The sequence below is a fragment of the Eumetopias jubatus genome, unplaced genomic scaffold (assembly GCF_037043125.1).
Source record: "Eumetopias jubatus isolate StellerSeaLion01/CBP00866 unplaced genomic scaffold, mEumJub1_p1.0 scaffold_6, whole genome shotgun sequence".
Taxonomy (NCBI): Eukaryota; Metazoa; Chordata; class Mammalia; order Carnivora; family Otariidae; genus Eumetopias; species Eumetopias jubatus.
Window position 1 is genome coordinate 114,013,000 of NW_028274812.1, and position 19,953 is coordinate 114,032,952.

The 19,953-nt window shown below is 41.4% G+C and overlaps 1 protein-coding gene and 1 pseudogene across 5 annotated transcripts in view; both read left to right on the top strand.

The window, feature by feature from the left end:
- The window catches only part of BTBD9 (BTB domain containing 9), a 432,378-nt gene that overhangs the window by 74,535 nt on the left and 337,890 nt on the right, over positions 1-19,953 (top strand). The gene's annotated exons all lie outside the window — the stretch shown is intronic.
- Positions 4,900-6,732, top strand: LOC114222064 (adiponectin receptor protein 1 pseudogene; annotated as a pseudogene).

Consider the following 19,953-nt stretch of genomic DNA (forward strand, 5'->3'; position numbering starts at 1 on the left):
CACATTTAGGTCTTCCAACCATTTTGAGTCTATTTTTGTGTGTGGTGTAAGGAAACGGTCCAGTTTCATTCTTCTGCACGTGGCTATCCAATTTTCCGAACACCATTTGTTGAAGAGACTGTCTTTTTTCCATTGGACATTCTTTCCTGCTTTGTCAAAGATTAGCTGACCATAGAGTTGAGGGTCCATTTCTGGGCTCTCTATTCTGTTCCATTGATCTATGTGTCTCTTTTTGTGCCACTACCATACTGTCTTGATGTGACAGCTTTGTAATAGAGCTTGAAGTCCAGAATTGTGATGCCACCAGCTTTGCTTTTCTTTTTCAACATTCCTCTGGCTATTCAGGGTCTTTTCTGGTTCCATACAAGTTTTAGGCTTATTTGTTCCAGTTCTTTGAAAAAAGTGGATGGTATTTTGATAGGGATTTCACTGAATGTGTAGATTGCTCTAGGTAGCATTGACATCTTCACAATATTTGTTTTTCCGATCCATGAGCATGGAACATTTTTCCATTTCTTTGTGTCTTCCTCAAGTTCTTTCATGAGTATTTTATAGTTTTCTGAGTACAGATTCTTTGCCTCTTTGGTTAGATTTATTCCTAAGTATCTTATGGTTTTTGGGTGCGATTGTAATTGGGATCGACTCCTTAATTTCTCTTTCTTCTGTCTTGTTGTTGGTGTATAGGAACGCCACTGATTTCTGTGCATTGATTTTATATTCTGTTACTTTACTGAATTCCTTATGAGTTCTAGCAGTTTTGGGGTGGAGTCTTTTGGGTTTTCCACATAAAGTATCAAACTGCTGCAAACAGTGAGAGTTTGACTTCTTCTTTGCCAGTTTGGATGCCTTTGATTTCTTTTTGTTGTCTGATTGCTGTGGCTAGGACTTCTAATACTATGTTGAATAGCAGTGGTGATAGTGGACATCCCTGCCATGTTCCTGACCTTAGGGGGAAAGTTCTCACTTTTGCCCTATTGAGAATGATATTTGCTGTAGGTTTTTCATAGATGGCTTTTATGATATTGAGGTATGTACCCTCTATCCCTATTCTCTGAAGAGTTTTGATCAAGAAAGGATGCTGTACTTTGTCAAATGCTTTCTCTGCATCTGTTGAGAGGATCATATGGTTCTTGTTCTTTCTTTTATTAATGTATTGTATCACACTGATTTGCGGATGTTGAGCCAACCTTGCAGCCCAGGGATAAATCCCACTTGGTGAATAATCCTTTTAATGTACTGTTGGATCCTATTGGCTAGTATTTTGGTGAGAATTTTTGCATCCATGTTCATCACGGATATTGGTTTGTAATTCTCCTTTTTGATGGGGTCTTTGTCTGGTTTTGGGATCAAGGTAATGGTGGCCTCATAAAACGAGTTGAGAAGTTTTCCTTCCATTTCTATTTTTTGGAACAGTTTCAGAAGAATAGGTATTAATTCTTCTTGAAATCTTTGGTAGAATTCCCCTGGGAAGCCATCTGGCCCTGGGCTTTTGTTTGTTGGGAGATTTTTGATGACTGTTTCAATTTCCTTAGTGGTTATAGGTGTGTTCAGGTATTCTATTTCTTCCTGGTTCAGTTTTGGTAATTGATACATCTCTAGGAATGCATCCATTTCTTCCAGATTATCTAATTTGCTGGCATAGAGTTGCTCACAATATGTTCTTATAATTGTTTGTATTTCTTTGGTGTTGGTTGTGATCTCTCCTCTTTCATTCATGATTTTGTTGATTTGGGTCATTTCTCTTTTCTTTTTGATAAGTCTGGCCAGGGGTTTATCAATCTTGTTAATTCTTTCAAAGAACCAGCTCCTAGTTTCGTTGCTCTGTTCTACTGTTCTTTGGTTTCTAGGTCATTGATTTCTGCTCTGATCTTTATTATTTCTCTTCTCCTGCTGGGTTTAGGCTTTATTTGTTCTTTCTCCAGCTCCTTTAGGTGTAGGGTTAGGTTGTGTATTTGAGACCTTTCTTGTTTCTTGAGAAGGGCTTGTATTGCTATATACTTTCCTCTCAGGACTGCCTTTGCTGCATCCCAAAGTTATTGAACAGTTGTGTTTTCATTTTCATTGGTTTCCATGAATTTTTTTAATTCTTCTTTAATTTCCTGGTTGACCCATTCATTCTTTAGTAGGCTGCTCTTTAGCCTCCATGTATTTGAGTTCTTTCCAACTTTCCTCTTGTAATTGAGTTCTAGTTTCAAAGCACTGTGGTCTAAAAACATGCAGGGGAATGATCCCAATCTTTTGGTACCAGTTGAGACCTGATTTGTGACCTAGGATGTGATCAATTCTGGAGAATGTTCCATGGGCACTAGAGAAGAATGTGTATTATGTTGCTTTGGGAAGGAATGTTCTGAATATATCTGTGAAGTCCATTTGGTCCAGTGTGTCATTTAAAGTCTTTATTTCCTTGCTGATCTTTTGCTTAGATGATCTGTCCATTTCAGTGAGGAGGGTGTTAAAGTCCCGCACTATTATTGTATTGTTGTATTGTATTGTTGTTGATGTGTTTCTTTGCTTTTGTTATTAATTGGCTTGTATAATTGGCTGTTCCCATGTTAGGGGTATAGATATTTACAATTGTTAGATCTTCTTGTTGGAGAGACCCTTTATGTATGATATGGTTTCGTTCCTCATCTCTTATTATAGTCCTTGGTTTAAAATCTAATTTGTGTGATATAAGGATTGCTACCCCAGCTTTCTTTTGGTGTCCATTAGCATGGTAAATGGTTTTCCACCCCCTCACTTTCAATCTAGGGGTGTCTTTGGGTCTAAAATGAGTCTCTTGCAGACAGCATATCGATGGGTCTTGTTTTTTTATCTAATCTGATGCCCTGTGTCTTTTGATTGGTGCATTTAGCCCATTTACATTCAGGGTAACTATAAAAAGATATGAATTCAGTACCACTGTATTGCCTGTAAGGTGACTGTTACTGTATATTGTCTGTGTTCCTTTCTGGTCTATATTTTAGGCTTTCTGCTTAGAGGACCCCTTTCAGTATTTCTTGTAGGGCTGGTTTTGTGTTTGCAAATTCCTTTAGTTCAACCTAGCTGGATATAGTATTCTTGGCTGCATATTTTTCTCATTTAGTGCTCTGAATATATCATGCCAGTCCTTTCTGGCCTGCCAGATGTCTGTGGATAGGTCTGTTGCCAATCTAATATTTCTACCATTGTCAGTTACAGATCTCTTCTCCCGAGCTGCTTTCAGGATTTTCTCTTTGTCTCTGAGACTTGTAAGTTTTACTATTAGATGTCGGGGTGTTGACCTATTTTTATTGATTTTGAGGGGGGTTCTCTGTGCCTCCTGGATTTTGATGCCTGTTTCCTTCCCCACATTAGGGAAGTTCTCTGCTATAATTTGCTCCATTATACCTTCTGCCCCTCTCTCTCTTTCTTCTTCTTCTGGGATCCCAATTATTCTAATGTTGTTTCGTCTTATGGTATCATTTATCTCTCGAATTCTGCCCTCGTGATCCAGTAGTTGTTTATCTCTCTTTTTCTCAGGTTCTTTATTTTCCATCATTTGGTCTTCTATATCACTAATTCTCTCTTCTGCCTCATTTACCCTAGCAGTTAGAGTCTCCATTTTGATTGCACTTCATTAATAGCCTTTTTGATTTCGACTTGGTTAGATTTTAGTTCTTATATTTCTCCAGAAAGCATTTCTCTAATATCTTCCATTCTTTTTTCAAGCCCAGCTAGTATCTTTAAAATTGTCATTCTGAAACTAGTTCCGACATCTTACTATGTCCGTTTTGATTAGGTCCCTGGCAGTCAGTACTGCCTCTTGTTCTTTTTGTCGAGGTGATTTTTTCTGTCTTGTCATTTTGTCCAGAGGAGAATAGATGAATGAGAGAACAAAATGCTAACAGGGTAACAACGACCCCCCAAAAATATACACTAAACAAATCAGAAGACACCTGAAACTGGGGGAAAAAGAAAGGGAAAGAAAGAGGGGCGCCTGGGTGGCTCAGTTGGTTGAGTGAATGCCTTCGGCTCAGGTCATGATCCTGGAGTCCCGGGATCGAGTCCCGCATCGGGCTCCCTGCTGTCAGTTGGGGAGTCTGCTTCTCCCTCTGACCCTCCCCCCTCTCATGCTCCCTCTCTCTATCTCATTCTCTCTCTCAAATAAATAAATAAAATCTTAAAAAAAAAAAAAAGAAAGGGAAAGAAAGAAAAAGAAAAAGATAAAAACAAACAAAAAAACAGAATATGATCAAATATGATCAGCCTGGTGCATAGATCAGTGCCACGCTCTAGATTTTGGGCGTATTTTGGTCTGTTAGAAGAAAGTGCCTCCCAAAATTTTAAAGAAAGTAAAGCTTACATATGTACAAAAATAAGGGTAAATACAATGAAGGGATAGAATATGACTGTAAACATGAAAATTATAAAAGACTTTAGAGAAGGAATTGATAAGAAGTTGGTTGAAAAAAAGAAAGAAGAGGATTTTTTTAAAAAAAGGGAGAGAATGTGATCAGGCAGGAGACTAGAACAAAGCCATACACTAGAGATTTAGGGTATATTTAGGTCTGTTAGAAGAAACTGTATCCCAAAATTTTAAAGAGAGAACAACTACCAAAATTAAGGTTAACTACTATGAAGGGATAGAATATGACTCTAAAAATGAAAAATGAAAATGATTTTTAAAAAAGGGATTGATAGGATGCAGCCGCGGAGTTGACGCCATGTGGTCTCACGCCCCTTCCCGCGCGGGGAGGGCGCTGAAGAACCGGGGCCGCTCGGCCATAGGCCTCCTCCAAGTGCCGCGGGATGTAGCGCAGGGGACCACGGCCCCAAGCAGAGCCCGCCCGCCCGCCTGTTTACCGCCACAGGGAGATCTCTGCCCCCTGGGGCTGAGATACCCCAACCTTTCTCCAAGCTGAAGCTGCAGTGTATTGAGGTACCAGCCAGATCTCTTCTCACAAAGGATCTGTGGTGGCACAGGGCAATGGGGCTCCTGCCAATAACGGAAACGGACACGGTGGAGCTGGCTGAACTGGGACCCCTGCTAGAAGAGAAGGGCAAACTGTAACTGCCAACGCAACCAAAGCTGAAGAAGAGCAAGCATGCCCATTGCCCCAGGGAGAGGAGGAGGAGGTGCGGATACTGACACTTCCCCTGCAGGCCCACCATGCCATGGAAAAGATGGAGGAGTTCGTGTACAAGGTCTGGGAGGGACGCTGGAGGGTCATCCATCCCATATGACATACTCCCTGACTGGCTGAAGGACAATGACTACTTGCTACATGGCCATAGACCACCTATGCCCTCCTTCCGGGCTTGCTTTAAGAGCATTTTCCACATCCCTAGAGAAACTGGCAACATCTGGACCCATCTGCTTGGTTTTGTGCTGTTGCTCTTTTTGGGAATCTTGACCATGCTCAGACCAAATATGTACTTCATGGCCCCTCTACAGGAGAAGTTGGTTTTTGGGATGTTCTTTTTGGGTTCAGTGCTCTGCCTCAGCTTCTCCTAGCTCTTTCACACCGTCTATTATCATTCAGAGAAAGTCTCTTGGACTTTTTCCAAATGATTATTCAGGGATTGCTCTACTGATTATGGGGAGCTTTGTCCCCTGTTTCTATTACTCCTTCTGCTCCCCACAGCCACGGCTCATCTACCTCTCCATCGTCTGCATCCTGGGCATTTCTGCCATCATTGTGCCACAGTGGGACCAGTTTGCCACTCCTCAGCACCGGCAGACAAGAGCAGGAGTGTTCCTGGGACTTGGCTTGAGTGGTGTTGTGCCCACCATGCACTTTACTATCACTGAGGGCTTTGTCAAGGCCACCACAGTGGGCCAGATGGGCTGGTTCTTCCTCATGGCTGTGATGTACATTACCGGAGCTGGCCTTTATGCTGCTCGAATTCCTGAGCACTTCTTTCCTGGGAAATTTGACATATGGTTCCAGTCTCATCAGATTTTCCATGTCCTAGTGGTGACCACAGCCTTTGTCCACTTCTACAGGGTCTCCAACCTTCAAGAATTCCGTTACAGCCTAGAGAGTGGCTGTACTGATGACTCCCTTCTCTGAGCCTTCCCACCTGAGCAGTGGCGGAGGATCTTCCCAAATGCTTTTAAAAATAACTTTGTTGATGTGAGAGGAAAAGTCTGAGTTGTCTGTTTCTAGAAGAAACTCTTAGAGAATTCAGTACCAACCAAGCTTCAGCCCACTTTCACACCCACTGGGCAATAAACTTTCCATTTCCCTAGCTCAGGAGGGCAGGGATGGCCCAGTCTAGCCATGCTCCTCCTCAGCAGCCCCCCTCGATGGCAAGGCAACTACCGTCCCCTCGCAGAGACAGTACTTCGAAGCTCATGTTGAGATTTGACCCCTCCTCCAACCATTTTGGGGGAAAAAATGATGGACTGGGACTCTTGAGAAATTCTCTTTCTGGAGGAAAATATCCCTCCCTTACCCCCATCCTTACTTTGTAATCTGGCTTATAACAGGCCATCCATTTTTGTAGCACACTTTTCAAAAACAATTAGAACCTGGTTCCATCTTTCTCGGGCCTGGATCTGCTTTTACAGCAGGAAGAACAAAGCCACCAACTTTTACATAGCCCGGCTAATCATGGAAGTGTGTCCAGGCTTCAAGTAACTTGACTTTTAATTTTTTTTTTCTTGGCAGAGTAATGTAAAATTAAAATGGGGAAAGATATTTAATATTTAGTACTAAGCTTTAAAAAGAAACCTGCTATCATTGCTATGTATCTTGATGCAAAGATACATATCATCATAATGATAATAAAAGTACAGAAGAAAAAAAAAGGGATTGATAAGATGTTGGTTGAAAAAGGGGAAAAGAAAAATTCAAAAAAAAAGGAAAAGAAAAAGAAAGTTAAAAAAATTAACTTTGAAAGACTAAAGAATCATGGGAAAAAAAACCATGAATTCTATGTGTAGTATTCCCTCGCGCTGGAGTTCTCCCGTTCTCCTTGATCGGTAGACTTGGTCTTGGCTGGCTGTTCTTGCTGATCTTCTGGGGGAGGGGCCTGTTGCCGTGGTTCCCAAATGTCTTTGCCGGAGGCGGAATGGCCCCGTCCTTGTGAGTCCGGGCTAAGTAATCTGCTCGGGAGCTTTTGTTCCCTGCAAGCTTTCCGTACGGCTTTGGAGGACGAGAGTGAAAATGGTGGCCTCCCAATCTCCGCCCGGAGGAGCCGGGAACTCGGGGCCCTTCTCCTCGGTGTGCCCCCAGAGAAAAGCAGTCACTCCCGTCTCCCCGGTCTCCGGCCGCACTCCGTGCTCACCCGGCCTGTGACCGAGCGTTTCTATCTCCCGCACCCGACCCCGTGTGGAGTCTCCAAACCCGGCAGATCCCTGCGGTGCACTCTTGCGCTGCTCCTCCTGGGGAGGAAGGGGAGTCTCCCCAGCTCTGCCGCTTGTTGGGTCCCTGCTGGAGGAGCAGTGGCCCGACTGTGCTGCAGATCACAGTTTATGGCAACCCGGAGCTGAGAGCCCCATTCTCGGCTCTGTCTCTGCAGCCGGCTTTCCCGCTCCGATACCTGGGAGCTCTGCTGCACTCAGGCACCCCTGGTCTTCTTGTGACCTCCTGAGACCACACTGTCCCAGAGAGGGTTCCACCCCCGCTTGGCCTCTGGAGCGACATCCCTCATTGGAGCCGACTTCTAAAAGTTCTGATTTTGTGCTCCGCGGCTCTATCACTTTCCAGAAGCGGCGGACGGAGGCCCCCTCCCCCGCCGTCTATCTTCCCGAATATCGCCTCGGATTCGCTTCTCTGCACGTCCTACCTTCCACAAAGTGTTTGCTTTTCTGTTCAGACAGTTGCTGCTATTCTTTTCTTCGATATCCTGTTGAGTTCGTCGGTGTTCAGAATGGTTTGATCCCTATCCAGCTGAATTCCTGGGACCAGACGAAATTTAGGTCTCCTACTCCTCCGCCATCTTGCTCCTCCCCCCCCCCCCCCCCCCGGCTTTGCTTTTATATAGTGAGATTTTTATTTTATGTGTGGTGCCAAGATTGTGTTGGGTTTTGGATTACAGAATCTCTAACTAGTATCAAACATTTGATCTCAAACAGTTTCCTCTTTCAGAAATGTTCTTCTTTCATCTCTAACGACTGAAATCTGGTCCATTCATGTAGTAAGCTGAAGTGCCATTTCCTCCAGGAAATCTTCCTAATCTCCCCAAATGAAATACGAGTATGTTTTCCTCATTTATTCAACAGATAGTTATCAAGTGCTTGCTACATGATGGGCACCGTGCTAGGTAGTAGAGCTCCAGTGGAGAGCCTTTAACACAAATCCCCTGCCCTTCTGGAGTTTACAGCTTAGCAGGAGAGTCAGATACTAAACAAAGTATTTACAAGTAAAGGAAGCTATGATAAAGGCGAGGAAGGAAGACACAAGTGAGCATTGGAGGTATAACAGAAGAACACAGTTTCAGCTGGGTGAGTCAGAAGAGGTCTTTTAGGGAAGTGCTATTTAAGTAGAGACCTCCCTGATGACTAGCAGTAAAGTAGGCAAAGCAAAAGCTGGGGAAGTAGGGAAAGCGTTTGGAGCAGGGACAGGAAGGCTTTGAGGGAGAAGAGACGACCTGTTTAAGGGCATGAAAATAAGTCATTGTGGCTGGAGAGTGGTGGTGGGGTAGAGAGGTGGAGGTAGGTGGTGGCCAGGTTGTTCAGGATTGCCAGGGCCACGTTAAGGAGCTTGTGGTCTAGCGAATGTGTAGTCCTAGGGGAGGTGATTAAGCAAGGATGTGACATGATCTGACTTAAGTTTTTTAAAGACCTGTCTCCTTGGTGGGGAGTAGGTTGACTTGGGTGGGAGATGAGTTGGGAGGCCTTTGCTATAGTTTAGGAGATGTATGGTGGTTGCTTATATAAGGATGGTGGCAGGGAAGTTAGGGAGAAATGGATGGAGTTGAGATGTGTTCTTCAGCTTGGGAGACTTCCAAGAAGTGTTGTTCCATATACAGGCTAGGAGCTGAGAAAGAGGGTCCGAGTCGGAAATAAGAAATTTAAGAGTTGTTGTCTTAGAGCATGGTATTTAAAGCCAGGGGAGTTGATTAGCTTCAGAAAAGATAGAATGTGATTAAGCGTAGAAGGAGAAAATTGGACCTAGAACTGAGTCTGAGTGCTCCAGAACTTGATCAAGTAGGAGGGGAGAAGCCAGCAAAGGAAATGCGGAAGGAGCAGCCAACAGGAGAAGGACAAGCAGGAAAGTATGGCTTCAGGAAGAAGGGACAGGTCAAGATGCCTGATGTCACTGGGAGATCAAGTAGATGAGGAAGGAAAAGTATCCCTTGGCCTTGGCAACATGGAGTATACTGCCCCCACCCCCCTTAGCAGTAGCTGACATGGTGTGGGGGTAGAAGCCGGGTTAGAGTCGGTTAAAGAGATAAATTTAAAACGGATCATGAAATGTAAAGTGCATATACTCATTGAGGCAGCAGGTTCTCCTCTTGGTAAAATTCATTCAAAGAAAATGTATGTAAGGATGCCTATTGCAGCACTATTTGTAGGCATCAGAAAACCATAAACTGCCAAAATGCCCATCAAGAAGGGAATTCATGTAAATTAAAAAGAATTAATTCTATCTACATGAATTGACCTAGAAGGATTTCCATAAAAATTGTTAGATGAAAACACGATGCAGGGGCGCCTGGGTGGCTCAGTCGGTTAAGCGACTGCCTTCGGCTCAGGTCATGATCCTGGAGTCCCGGGATCGAGTCCCGCATTGGGCTCCCTGCTCAGCAGGGAGTCTGTTTCTCCCTTTGACCCTCTTCCCTCTCATGCTATCTCTCATTCTCTCTCTCTCTCAAATAAATAAATAAAATCTTAAAAAAAAAAGAAAACATGATGCAGATCATGTGTTAATTATGATGCTTCTTTTATCAACAAGCAAACTACCTTATATATGTATATAAATGTCTGTATGGATTTATAGGAGCATAGAGAATGGTGTGGAAGGGTACACATTGAACTTCAATATTGATTACTTAAGGAAAATAAAGATGGGGTAAGGAAAGTAGATAGTATTCGATTTTTATTTACTTTTTGTTATGCTTGCTGTAACATCATTTTTCTAATTAAAAAGATTTGAACTTAAAAAGCTCTAGGATGTGAGCAAATGGAGAAAGAAAGAATGGATAACTCTTTTGAGAAACTTGGCTCTGAAGGTGAATAAAGAGACAGGACAGAAGGTAGAAATGGATGTACTTTAGGGATGAGAGGTACGAAAGCACGTTTAAATGCTGATTAAAAGGATCCAGGAGAGAGAGATTGAAGAGGGAGAGAGAAAAACCAGTGGATTGAGAGACACCTTCATTTTGCACGACAGTAGGGAGGAAGGAGGGGACAGATCCAGTCCCAGGCTTCGAGTGCCAGTGTGATGGTTTCTGTTTTGTTTGGGACCTATGGAGTCCTCACCAGCTACGGGTGACAGGGACCTTGGAGGTTTGAGTAGAGTGGAGAGAGGCAGGGTGCACATAGTTGTTGCAGACTGTGAGCGAGTCTGTGAGTCTGTTTGACTGTTTCTTTGAGACTGGTAAGCATGATCTGCCAGAAGTGATTCCTCCTGCGTTGTGTGGTTGTCTCTGGTGACATTCCGTTGCTCAGGTTCATGTTCAGAAAAATAGGTGGTTGCGGCACGGGTGGGAGTTTGGCTAGTCCAGTGCAGTAGCTGGTGGCGGGGCAAGAAAGTAGTATTTGCAGACACTCAGGACGAAGAGTCTAGAGATTATTGCTGCTGGGACGATGATGATAATTGCTCGCTTTCAGGGATGTTTTCTACTTCATTTTTGTTTTATGCAACACCCCTGCCTTGACCAGCACTGTCATTTTTCAGTGTGTGTAGAGAACCACTCTTTTGACCTGTTAACTATGAAGAAGATGTAGCTGTTTCCTGGCTTTCTTAGAGCTCTTGAAAACAGACCTGGGGCTTATCTTCAAATATAAAACTTACGTAAACCTATGTGCGCACCCCGATTCTGGAAAGAAAGCAAACTAAGAAAAAATAGTCAGTTTAATTGAAACTGAAAATATGGCCTTGATGGCACCTGTTGCCTTGGCCCGCGTCGTACCTAGGAGGGGCACTGCAGTGTTTGCAAACTTTTCCATTGCTTGGCCAACTGAGAGATTATTGTGAACATTGTCATTGAACAGTACTCATTATTTGACCATTATCCCTTGGTTTTATCAGCTTCTTATTTATATTGTCATCTTAGAGAAGACATGACCAATAGATATGACATCTTTGGAACAGACCTTAGGAATGGGTTTTATTGCTGTCATGGTGTGTTTTAAAATATACCTTATGGAATGTGGGTCTGAAGGACTCTGACTCACGTATTGATCTCTAGAGGTTTGGGGTTTGTTTTTTTTTTTAAATATAAATTGTTGGTGTCTTATTTTAAAAATGACATTATTGGTGGTATGTTGGTAATAAGGATGGATTCCTTCTGAGTACTGTGCGCTTTTATATAAATTACTTTTTTCAGTTCTTAAAATAATTCTTGAAGACAGATTTGGTTATTTTCATTTTAGAAACCCTCAGAGAGGTTCAGCTTTGCCCAAGATTTCACAATCAGAAGGATCTAAGTGAGGTGTTGTACAGCGTCACTGAGATAGAATCCATTCACTTATCTAAATAACTTCTTCCTTCTTATTTGTAAGGCTTAGCAGATATGTGCTGGGGTCTGGGACCTCATTTTGGGGAGGGAGTAGCTTTATTTATAAGACTGGCTTTATGAAGGAATTCTGACAAACTCCACATAATGATATCAGAGCACCTTGTTTTGGTAGATAGGTAGAGCCTCATCAGAGACTTCTGGAGGTTTATGTGCTGTCATAATGCCTGAAAGAAGGAGGTATTTATTCAGCTAAGCCATGGCTTATAGCACAGGTACTGCGCACAGTTTTCCAGACACTTTTAAGTATTTCATTTGGTCTTGGCTGGGAGCTAAGCAACCATTGCATTTCACATATGGGGAAAGTGGGACTTGGAGAGCACAGTGAGCTTACAATCACACAGCTGGAACACAACATCTGGGATTGAGGACCAGGTCCATCTGACTCTAAAGGAATTTTTTAACACACAATGCTGTCTTTCCCATCTCTGTTTATCATCTTGTGGCATTGTCTTTGTTTTCTTGTGAGGCTTCAAAGATAAAAAATTTTGTTTTATTTTGGACTTCAGGATTCTGAAGTAATAGCTTTTCCTGCAGGGCAATCAACACACACACACACACACACACACACACTCTATAGAACAAGGATAATACCCATATGCTACACATTTTTTAAGGGTAGCCTCAGTAGATCCAGATTCTTGCAGCTGACATATACATTTGGATGCTTAAACTAATAAGTCAAGATTTTAATTTTGCAGCTATGGTTAGTGAACGATGCCAGAATAAAATCACTTCCATTATCAAAGAGTAGGATGCATACTAGGTATCATTTTATTCAGTTTATTTATACTATGATGATAGGGCATACAGACAGGCAGTATTAAAATGTAAAATGATAGGGGCTGTTTCTTGGATTTACTTATAGTCCTCTGAGAAAGTTTTCTAGTTCCCAAAGACAAAAGCATTTCTATGATGACTGTGGCCTTTCATATATGACTCCCCTTGTTATCTAAATACATTATCCCATGCCTTGCAGTCACAAAGCTTGCATAGGGAAACAGAAGTCATCATCATATAAAAATGTTCGCTGATGAACTGTCCATGTGTAAAATTAATTCCCACGCAAATATTCATCCCTGATGAATACTATCCCTGCCCATCCTATTAGTTACAGTGTTTCACTGATTGTCGCAAAGATGTAAAACCATTGTCCTTAATTGTAGAGTCAAATGGCAGATTTTGCAAAAATGCAGGAAATAAAGATTTAATGAAATCAAGAAAAGTAATGAAGAACCGCCAGACTTGTATGCAGTCATTGGCAAAGGATACCTGGCAGTGTTAGACCAGTGAATGACCAAAGAAGAAAAAATCCACCAAAATAATGACATGGTAGGCATTTTAAGAGAAAGATCTCACTATAAAAAAATTAAAGGAGATTTGGTGATGTCTGTATTTTTGGAAGAATCTGCCACTATAATTGTGCTGGGAAAGTTAATGAGGAAATGTTAGAAGAACTGTATCAAATGGTATTGAACAACTGTTTATTACTACTACTATTTGGGTCAGCACAGAGTTACATTTATTATTTAAATTTTCTTAAATAGAAGATCAGATATGCTTATATTTGACCTCACAATTTTTTAACTTAATGAAACTCTTTTTTCCCACATTCATTGTGAAATTGTGGTACTTGTTTTAAGTGAATTGACTTTAGATGTCCTTTTTCATATATTTGTTGTCCTCAAATCATGAGAACCTCCTGTGACGGGTTATGTACTTGTCTTTCTGTTTCTGTATGCTCTTCCTCTCCAGTAATGCTGGTAATGAGAAGCTGCAACAGACACTGGCGTGGCGAGTTAGAGATAGGGGTGACTCATCCTGAGTCAAATTGTCTTTTAACCAGTGAGGCAAAGAAACAGAAACCCGATGAGCGATAGTGTCTTCTAGAAGAACGGCTAACCAACAGATTCCACTTCTATGGAACTGGACTTCAGGTTACTAATTAAATCAAAAGGCATTACCTAAATAAGATTACCAGTTTGGGGGTGGTTGAGGGGAATCCTTGGTATTGCTTTTAAGTCTTTGTTTCTCTTCAGTAACATTGCCCATAACTTTAATGTTACTCAGACTCGGACATGAATACATCTTGGAACTTCCTAATCCATTTGAAAAGAAAAACGTGTCTGTAGTTTCACCAGCCTTCATTTGGCCCACTGATAGACTTGGCAGGCTCCGCTGAAACAGCAAGAGTGGAGTCGACGTACCCTGCTGGCTGCTTTCACTGCAGCCTGAGGTTCTGGATGCCCATTATTTTTGGAAATGACATTCCTTTTTGGATTTTTTTTTTTTTTAAGTCTTGGAGACTGTGGCATACCCCAAGGTGGTGGCAGTATCAGTGAATTCAGTATTTTCTGGGTTTTGAAATATGTGTAAAGAACATGTATCAGTTGAAAGTAGAATGCATAGTTAATTTTCCAGTAACTTCCAACAACATGCAAGCCCTATTCTAAGCAAAACCAGAAGATTGTTTTTTTGAGACCTGCAAAGTAATGTATACCTTAAAGCCATTCTCCAAATAGAGCTCATTCATAATGACCCCCATTTACATTCATGCTTCCCTTGAACTTAGGCCAGAATATTTATCTGTGCAATTTAAGTAGCAACACGTTAGTTAAGTGCTTGATTTAAAGTAGCTGGCATTTCAATTTATTTTTCTTTATTGGAAAAGTTCATCCCTTTAAGAGGGGTTGAATTAGTCATTGTGTGGTTTAGGTAAGTCTCTTGATCTGGGGACAAAACATTTGCAGGTTTTGTGGAGTTGTGTATAGTACCTGTGTGAGGGACATGTCATGAATCTCTTAATAGTTGTGAGATTGCTTTTCACTGAAAAGTATGACATGTGTGACTGGCTCCTTCTCCTCCATTTTATGGCAAATCATGTAGCTCATATATCACGCTAACCATAAATCTTAATTTATATTTGTCCAAGGATTTTACTCTAAGATTCACCTTCTTAAAGCTAAAAAGGTTCAATACCATATGGTTTCTTTTTATTAGTATGATTAAGAATGTATTTTCATCAAAGTATACCATCTGTTTGTTGTAAGAAGAAAACAGGTAAATTCATTGATATGTCTACTTCGCTTTTTTCCTTTTAACTTCCATCCAATTAGCTAATGAGTGTAAATCTGTTAGATTGGATTATTTAGAAACTATTTTAGAAAATTTAAAAAGGTATGTATTGAAGTGAGAGCTCCTTCAGGGCAGGTTTCAGCCATCTTTTTGTTTCACACATACCTTGCATTATGTTACATACATAGTAAAATTTTAGAAATGAGGTGAAGTGATCTATAACTATTGTATTTTCTGTTCTATTATAAAACTAGGGAAATATGGGGATGCCTGGGTGGCTCAGTCGGTTAAGCGGCTGCCTTCGGCCTGGGTCATGATCCCAGGATCCTGGGATCGAGTCCCACATTGGGCTCCTTGCTCGGCAGGGAGTCTGCTTCTCCTTCTCTCTCCCTCTGCTTGTGCTCTCTCTGTCAAATAAATAAAATCTTAAAAAAAAAAAAAAACTAGGGAAATATGTTATCATGTTGGAATTACATTTGGCTGACTGAATAATTGATGGTTTCTTGTTCCTGGTCCAGTGCTTGGCCCATAGTTGGCATTCAAGGACTGCTTCTTGACTTATCTAATAAATTGATTGATTAATAGATTCTTGGGGTAATTTAGTCTCACGACCAAATGAGGTTTAAGAACAGTCATATAACCTTTATATTGTGTTTTAATAATCTTGTAAGAACAGAATTTGCTAATAAAATTTCCTTTGTAGTAAGTTTGCAGTATTTATAAGAGTATGAAATAATCTCAAAAACATAATTTACTTTTTTCTTATATTTACTATCTAAACCTCTGTCGAGTTTTGGGGTGTTTTTTTTGTTGTTGTTGCCATTATTTCCATTGAAGCTGATAGGTAATGTTCTTTCTGCCTAGATCTCTGTGTTTTTAAATGAGCTTTTAAGGGTCCAGTTTAATAAATGTGTAATCCAGGGGTCACTTGGAGTCTTTGACACCATGCAGTCTGGGTAAGAGTGCCCCAAACCCCCAACTCCCTGGTCTTAGAAAGTCCAAAACTTCCCCTAAGATATCTGAAAAATCCTAAGACTTAACTTCTTTACAGCTTCTCTGCCTTTGGTCACCTTTATCCTTATGTGCTGAATTTGTGCTGTATCAAGTTGCCCAGATGTGAAACTCAGCACAGTTTCCAGTTCCTCCAGAAGAGCCCTTTCCAACAAAAGCATTCGTGACCCATGTAGACTGTTCTGAGGCTTTCCCTGGGAGAGATTAGGAAAGGTTTAACATTATTCATCCCATCATTAATGCCTTTAAAAATCTGGATTAGACATTAGTTTTCATTTACTCATTGAAAAATATTTAATGAGTGAGGCACTGTGCTGGGCACTTGGCAGTCAGGGAGAGCAAAAAGTAGACAGGTCCCCACTTTCATGGAGTCTAGACCAGCAGGGGAGCTAGGTCATCAAGCGGCACATAGATGAATGTAAAATTCTAACTGTGGTTAAGTGCAGTGCAAAAGAAGGACACAGTACTTGAGGACATTTAATGGAGATGAGGTAGGTGAAGAGTAAAAGGAATTACCTGGCCAAGGAGGGCATGGGGGTGGGGGAATGAAAGGCAAAGGCAAGTTTCTAGACTCTCTTTTCCACACACTACTATTTGTATTTTCTCCTTGGGCACTCCTGTCTCTCGGTGCCCAGTCTTGTTGGCTGCCTTCTCCTCCAGGATTTTCCCTCCGAACTTCCAAGGTCTTCTCCCTCTGTTAGACCAGTTCTTCTGTGTTCAGGTCCCTTTTTATAAAACACTCTGTGTCCCTGCCAAGGTTTCACCCCAAGATCAAGGGAACTATTCCAGATCACACATTGGCAACATCATTTTTTTTTTTTTTCATTCACTTAGTCAACAAGTATTTATTGCACACTTGTTCTCTACAATTTGCCTTCTAGGAGCCAGCGATATAACCCTCAAGGAGGTTACAGTCCAGTGCGGGGAGCACTCAGTTAAACCTCCTTACAAGACAGTTGGGCTTACGAGAAGCAAACATATTCTTTTGTGACATATGAAGCAGTTACTTATACATATCAGGGATGCATCAGAATGAAACAACCAAAAGCTGTGCCTTTCAACCTTAAATAAAATGTATAATTTTGAAAGTTGTATATGTCTTAATCTTTCATACTATCAGAACACCGAATTAAGTACTATGTAAATCTTTCAAAATTTATGTATAAATATAATTATTTTAAAGTAGACTTGCCCGTTGTTGTTCCATCATTTTTGCCCAATTGAGTCCTAAAGGAAATAACGTCGGGCATGTGGGCAATTTTTGAATAATTAGAAGAGTTTTTTATAGTCCTGTTTTCTGTGAGTATATATGTTAGTAAATTCTCATTTTGTTTGGTATTTTATGTTTTTAAAGACAGGTAGACTGTATTAAAATTATTAACTTCCTTTAACTGAAAAGCATACTTCTTTGGTAAGCCTAATGAGCTTTCCCAGAGGGATCATTTGGTATGAATGGTGGGGAGGGGTAAACCTCTATAGCAGAAAAATTGACACTTAGAAGACTAAACCAGTATATTTTGTTGAATGTCTTCCATGTACCCAGTATTAAGAACAGTCTAGAAAGCTGCTGAATGCAGAACTTCCTCTTCCCTTAGCTTAGGTAATCAGTTTTAGATCTTTTTTGTTGGATCATTCGGCAAGATTACTAATGGGAAGTCTTGCCATCATCTCTGTTTTCTCAGGGATGGAAGGATTATTATCTCTTGGTTCTTACATCAGACAGAATCCTACATTATCTAGAATCTTTTTAAAAGACTTTTTGTTCATGATCTTCTAGAGAGGCCATGTGTCCCGCTCCTCCATCAATGTCAGGAACTGAGGTGTACGGTCTATCCAGTTTTTTCTTTTCCGACACTCAAAATGTTAGCCCTAAAGCTGCTAGAATTGAGGTAATACTGGCAGAGGAAGCAGCTTCTCTTTTGGATCTGTTTCAGTGACCAGCCTGCTCCCTCCATTCTATTCAATATTGAGTGAAAATTATAGTCCCCTCACCACTGTCTTGGAATTCATTTTACTTTGAAATTGACAGACCATGGTGTGGTGACCCTGTTTGTCTTTTGCCTCCTTCATTTTCATCACACTTAGTGTCTGATGGCTTTTTTTCCCTTCTAATATGTTAACAGTATGCTGATTGAAGGGGTCAGAGTCCAGGACATTGGCTGTATTGACCAGTGGGTCATATTATGCAGCTGTCTAATCTTCTGCCTTTCATTTCCCTAATCTCTGTGTTTGGATGGCCTTGCCATCTTGTTCTCCCTCCTGAGGGTTTCTTGCCTCCATGGAGTGGTTCTGCCAACGCGTTCTCTTTCTGGACTACTTTTATACTTCCTCCTTTCATATGGTCAATGTAGTAAGTTGAACCAAAGCACTTTAAGTAACCAGGCATTCATCTCATGATCATCTCATTCTCCTTCCCTGTGCACGTAAGCCTGAGTATGATGGACACTGCTTCAGGTTCCTGCACTTGTGGTTGGCCTGAAGATGGGAAGATCCCAAGATACAAAATTAGACTTAGGGAAATGTGGAGGCCCTTAGTTGCATCTTGATCCTAAGCCAAATGCCCTAATCCAGCCTCACTAAATTCCTGCTTTGTAGTATTTGGATGTTGAACTAAATAATGATAGCGTGATACTTTGATTTTCTTTCAGCTTTTGATTTTTTTAATATAAGTATATACGGAGAGAATGGTGAATGGTAGAGTAGGAATTCCTATGTTCTCAGCCATAACACTATCAAAACTCCTAATAATTTCTCCATTCTGCGTATTTCTAAAATCTGCCCTCCTCTCTCCTCCCTGCCTTAAATCCTGCATCTTTAGCTTGGACATCCCTAGCTAACAGCCTTTCTCTTTGACATTCTCTAGTCCATCCTCCACCTTGTAGTCAGTCATTTTCCTACAGTACAAACTAATCTTGTTATTCCCTAGTGTAAAACCTTTCAGTCGTTCACCCTTGTCTATACCATGAAATCCAAGATCCTCAGCACAGAAGCAATATGGTGTAATGGTTAGAAGTACAATTCTGGAATCTCTCTGCCTGGCTTTAAGTTTGTCTTTCACTTATTAGCTGAGTGGCTTTGGCCAGCCAGTTCATTTCTTTGTCCTCAGTTTGTACACTTGAAAATGCAGGGAACAGTAGTGGCCTCTTTGTACGAGAAGGATTGCTGTATTGGATGAATTGCTTAAAAACAGTATAAAGGAATTAAAGCAATGCCTGGCACGTAGTACATGCTTAGTAAGTATTAGACCTCTGTGTTGTTTTCTAGCCTCACATCCTTTTGAAACCTTAAGCCAACCAAACCAAACTGCTTATGGATTCCAGGTTTACACAATACTAGTTCATTATTCTGTATCCTTAAACATGATCTGCCTTTGCCCAGAATGAACTCACCCCACCTGATGACTGAGCATTGCCTTCCCTGTGAAAATATCCTGGGCTAATCTGAACAACCTGAGTACTGTAGGCATTGAGGATTCAGCAAAGTACAAATTGCATAGCCAGATATTATGTGGAGATATTATGTCCTAATGGGGAGAGAAGTAAACAAAATAAATAAGTAAAGCAGGGAAGTGGGACTAGGATGTTTATGGGATAGGGTTAGCAACTTCAAATAGGCAAGGCCTCATTTTAAAGGTGACATCTGAGTAGTGACCCCAAGAAGATTAGGGAACAAGCCAATGTGGGCAAAGAGAGTTCCAGGCTGAAGGAACAGCCCTTGGCCCTGACCTGGGAATATGCTGCTGTGCTCTACAAATGGTTAGGAGGCCATGAGAGCTGGAGCAGAAGGGAAAGTAGTACAAGATGGCGTCAGAGAGGAAAGGGGCCAGATTTGTGGGGCTTGGCTGAGTGGGATGGAGAGCCAGTGGAGGGTGTTGAGCAGACGAATCATGTGATTGGATCGTTCTAACTGCTGAGTGGAGGATATGCTGGAGAGGGGCAGAGGTAGCAAGAATAATTTAGGCAAGAGATGGTGGTGACCTGAATGAGGGTAGAAGCATTGGAGGTAGGGAAAAATCCTTTAGATTATATTTTGAAGGTAAAGCTAATGACATTGGCCAATAGATTTTGGGATAAGAAACAAGAAGAAAGAATCAGGGGTGACACCAAGGCTTTTGGCCTGAACAACTGGAAGGATGGAATTGTGGGCAACTGAGATATAGGAGACTGTGAAGAGTTGGTTTTAGAGTAACTCAGAACATTTTAGATTTAAGATGCC